Here is a 5,417-nt window from a genome sequence, read left to right on the forward strand (position 1 = left end):
CGGATAGCAGCTGAGGTGCGGGGAGAGGGAGTTCCCACACCGAAACAGGGTTGAGACAGTTGTAGTGGAAGATAGCAGACCGGGAGTCCAGGATGCCGGAGCTGCCCGTGTTGAAAGGTGTTTTGGATGACATATATATATTGCTTGCATTAGGAAAATATAGCCTATCCTTGGCATTATCTTTATACCGTTTGCATCCACCATAAAGCTTGCATACGGATGGTGACGTGAACCTATCCCGTCCTTGGAGATAGCTTGATAGATGCAGGATCCGAGTGAAGGAGTCGACAGGACGATGAAGAAAGAAGATGTGAAGGATGGCCCGAGCTACACTCCGAGCTGCCTGTGGAGAGAATTCATGAAGATGAAGTTGCCCAGAAGACTAGATACCGTTTCTGCTTTCTGTTTGTTTTCTTTTAGCCCAAGGGGCTTGTACTCTGAGATTCGTAGTATAATCCTTTGGATTATGTAATAATTAAATCCATGTGATGTTGTAAACGCGAGTTATGTCTGTGATATTCGATTGAAATAAGTTCTGTATGTGATAGCTACTGATCCAGGGACTCTCACGACGATACAGAGAGTCGGGTTCTCCTCTCGGGAACCCGGTCTGTTTCAGTGACGGTTGCCATCATATTCCCGAACCAAATGTATCATTTCGGAATCCTGTTGAAACAAACCGGGTTGCTGAAAGGAGAACCCAACTTCCTGTATCTTCATGATAGTTCCTAGATCAGTTGCTATCATATACAGAACTCATTTCAATGACATATCACAGTCATACTTTGCGAAATTTCACAACAAGAGTTTAATTATTACATAATCCAGCGGATTGTAGTACGAATTCTTCTAGCACAAGACCCTCGGGCTAAAAGGAAACAAACAAAAAGCGGAAACAGATGCTAGACATCTGGGCATTCTCCATCTTGACGTCCTTCCTCCGCAGGCAAATTTGAGCGAAGCACGAGTCACCCTTAGTTCCTCCATCAATGTCGTCGTCGATCTTCGAGTCGGATCCTACATCTACCAAACTATCCCCAAGGACGGGATAGGTTCACATCACCATCCGAATCTAGCATATAGATGGATGCATAAAATAATAAAATATTGCCAATGGAAAGGCTAGGTCTTCCTATGCTAGCAGCAAGCAATATATATATATATATAAGTCATCCATAACTCCTTGATATGGGCCATTCCGGCATCCCGGACTCATAGTCATATCTATCTTCAACTAAGAAAGCGACTCATCGTTGGTTCGGTGCGAGAACTCCGACTCCTCACACCACATCTGGCACCTCAGGTATAGTGGACTAGAGGGAGGTAGAAATATCAAGTAACACTAACTAATGGACGTAATAGAAGAGTAGGGATGTACATGACCGTGTACGCGGCTATACGTAGAGATTTTACCCTACAAGGGTTGTACACCTGGATCCACTCGAATCACCTCCGGCTAGTGGCCAACCGACTGACGACGAGAATGAGAACTAGTAGTCATGGCACCATCCTGCAAGCATATCAAGCATTCAACTTGGTTTATATTAGGAGTTCAAGGAATTAAGGCACACAAAAAGGCTATGCAGGTTCATCTCATAATAATATTAAAGCAATAGCAGATCTAGCAAGCAATTTCTAATAGGTATTCAATTCATAGATGGGCATGAACGTGAGACTTCTTCGTAGTCATCCTAGGTCTCTAGGGGCTTCTCGTAGTCCAGGACATCCTCCTAAGTCTCCAGGGTGTCTGCGTTCAGCACCTCCTCGCTAGGGGCCTATTCGTAATTACACATTACTAAAGGAGCTAAAGTGCAAAGATGCACAAAATGTATCCAAATAAGATCCAAATCACCACAAAACCTACTCTAACGAGTAGATCATGATTTTAGAAAAATTATGAAACTAGTTTCATAATTTTTGGATGTCTGGTTAATTTATTATGAATTTTTGAAGCTTAAATCTAATTCTAAAAATAATTAAATATTTTTGGAAAAAGAAAAACACACAGGCTGACATGTGGCAGTGCTAGGGAGTGCCACGTGTCATGCTGATGCCAGCAAGATGTTAGCACAGCGTCAACTTCTGCTGACGTCAGCAGGGTCAATGATGATGTCAGCGTTAACTGGTCAACATTGACCAGGTCAACAGTCAGCAGTCAACAGGGTCAGTTGGGCCCACATGTCGGTCACGCGGAGTAACTGGCAGGTTGGGTTCACAGGACAGTCGGGTTTTAAAAAGAAAAAGGGAAAGGTTTGGTTTCTTGGTTGGGCTCAAAGCTTAACAGGCCGACTCGGTCGGTCCAAGACGGCTCGGCTTGGTGGCTCAAGGGAACGGGCCAGCTCGGGATCTCGGCTTCACGGGTCAGCTCGGCCCACAACTTGCAGGCCGGATTGGCTCGGCTTGACGGGCTAAGAGGAAAGGGCCGCGGGTCAGCGCCTTCCTTCCCTCATTGACAAGCGGGTCCACCCGTCAATGAGATGGCGGATCCAGTGTGGCATGGAGGGATCCGGTGCGGTTGTGCCCATGTGGTTGTGTGTGCGTGGCAGGTTGTGCGTGCGTTCGTGCACCTATGGTGCTCGACGGTTTGTCGTAGAGGTCCTTGGCACGGCGCAGGCACGACGTCGCGGCGTCGACAGTGGTGACCGGGCACGGAGAGGACCTAGCGAGGCGGTGGGGCATTCAGGTGGCTTGGCTCCAGTGCAGGCGCGACCAAGGGCAGGGCCCAGGCGGGTGCACGAGCCTGCAGTTCCCGCGCATCCCAAGGTCGCGGCGCGATGCCGAGGCAGCACACGATGGTGAGAGCAAATGGCAGCGGAGCAAGGTGCGGCTAGGTCGGGGATGCGGCGTCGGAGCTTGATTGGGCCCCAAGGCTCGGCCTTTCAGCCAGCGCAAGGACGTCTGCACACGCGTGGGTACTTGGTGTGCTAGGTCTACGGCGTGGCCGTGTTGTGCGCGAAACACCGACGTCCCTTGTTCATGGCACGATGCGGTGATGTGGAAGGGCGATGGCGGTGAGCGGGATGGGGTCGAGGCGGAATGGGCCAAGATTTGGCCTTTCGGCCTTGACGTCGAGTAGCTTACAAGCGGAGGCGACTGTGGCTATGGTGGGTGCGCGGCGAGGCGCACGCGCGTGGTCAGGGCCAAGGCGTGCACTTTGGCTTGCCTGGCGGCAGGGTTACAGGCAGCGGCGCTCGGCTCCTGCTGGAAAACAAGGAAGGGCGGCCTAGGGTCTTCTACGGAGGGCTCATCGGCGCGGCGGCCGGTCAGCAAGAGAGGTGGACGGGTGGCTACGGCGGTGGCTCACCGGTCGGGCTTGGAGACGTGTGCTCGGTGCCGTGGTGAGGTGACTTAGGCGTGGGCGTGGCTGTGCAGTGCCACGCTGGTCGTTGACGGAGTCGTACGAGCGGAGCGGCACATCTGGGCTCCCTTGGTGGCGGCAGTTTTTGGTCCGAGCGGAGAGGCCTTCCTCTCCGGCTCCAGCTTCTTGGCTCCTCTTCTTGGCTCGGCGGCGGCGGCGAGCTGCAGCGGCGCTCCTACCTCCTCTACCCTTCTTCGCCTTTCCTCCTTCCACTTTACTTCTCCCTCCCTTCCTCTGTTTCTCTAGCGGCGGCGGCAGATTGGGGAAAAGGTGGAGGCTTTGGAGGCGGCTAGGGTTTGCGAAGCGGCTGGTGGCTCTTATAGGGACGCTAGGGTTGGAGGCACTTGTTAGAGGCCGGCGGTAGGCGGTTTTGCTAGCTTGGCGGCTAGCGCGGACAGGGGCAGGGATGCGTGGAGCGACGTAAAGCGAGCGCGCGGTAGGCGGTTTTGCTAGCTTGGCGGCTAGCGCGGACAGGGGCGAGCGCGGTGCGGCAGGCGACGCGGGCAGGCGTGGGCTTGTCGACGTGAGGGAGAAGCGAGGGATAGGGGAACAGGAGGCGCTGCCTGGGGTCCACTTGTCAGCGGCTCATGGCAAGGGGAAAGGGAGCGCCGAGTTGGGCTGCGAGCGAACAGGCCGCGAGAAGTGCTAGGCCGGATTGGGCCAAGGCGGCGTGCGGGTTCGGGCCGGCGTGTGAAGTTGGGCCAGGCTGGGTTGGTTTTTGGGTGTTGGGTTGGGTTAGGAGGTTAACTGGTTTTGGGCCCAAGGCAGTTAGAGGTTTGTTAGTTTGGTTAGCTTTTGAGTTTGAATTTGAATGGCCCATTCAAATTCAACTCCAGCCAATTCAAACAAAGATTGCCCAAAAACAATTGAAACAAGGTAGATTCAAGTAAAAACCAAAAGCTCCAATTATTCACACTAGCAATATAATCCTTATATTTTGAATTGATTTTAATTTACTAGGAGTTTGAGATGGAAGATAAAGTCAGCCTTATATTATTTCTAGCTATACTCATTTGCAAAGAAAAAGTTTTTTATTCAAATTTTTTGCTATATAACATTCTATAAAAATACGGGATATTTCACCTGTAATTCCAGTTTCGTTTTCGCGACTGGCATTTCTGTTCCCATTCCTGCATAAAAAAATACGGTAACAGAAGTGGCTACAAGATTTTTGCTACCGTCCCTGCTTTCATCTATACCTAATTTTCATATGTAATCCTCCTTTGTTGGAACTCAAAATTGGCTTAGTGATAGCCTTTGACTCAAACCACTAGAAAGCGTAAGGAAATCCAAATCAATCTGAGGAAAAGCATAACGAAAAGATCTCGTACAAATGAAATGACATAGAGGGACTCAGGAACAGATGAGGTAGTGGACGCTACCCCCTCGATCAATGATAAACGACTAGTCGACCAAAATGATTAAATAATTTTACATCACAAAAAAATTAAGTAATAAAGTGAACAATATGCCTCCATACGAGAATAATCACGTCATATCTCGAACAAAGTACTTATAGAGATGAACAATTTAATCAACTAAGTGAACAAACTATTTTCTGAGGAAATCTACGGCAACCTTGGAGTTGCCTGAACTTTATTGCATCAAGAAGACAAATTTACAAAGTGATTTACAGGGGGCACAAAAGGCCCTTAAGGAAAGGGGATAACCGGAAGAAGGTGATCTATCTACCTACCTAAAAGCTAAGAAAAAATTACATTTAAAAAGGGAAAAAACTGCACCAAGTTTCTAGCTTTAACAGATCCACAGGGGATGTTCATCTATTTGACCATAGTGAGAGATCTTCACTGCAACGCCTAGAGATCGTCAGATTGGTTTCATCCTCATGCCGGAAAATCTTTGCATTTCTACACTTCCAAATATTCCAAAGGACACAGGTGAGACTGTACTGCTGACCCGGGAACTACTCCCTCCGTCCCTAAATAATTGTCGTTCTCGCCTTCCGAGAAATTGTTTTGATTAATTTTATATAAAATTATATTAATATTTATAATACATAATTGATATCATTAGATAGATCTTTTACTCTAGTTTTTTA

This window comes from Panicum virgatum, chromosome 8K, assembly GCF_016808335.1.
Source record: "Panicum virgatum strain AP13 chromosome 8K, P.virgatum_v5, whole genome shotgun sequence".
In the NCBI taxonomy this organism is placed as follows: domain Eukaryota; kingdom Viridiplantae; phylum Streptophyta; class Magnoliopsida; order Poales; family Poaceae; genus Panicum; species Panicum virgatum.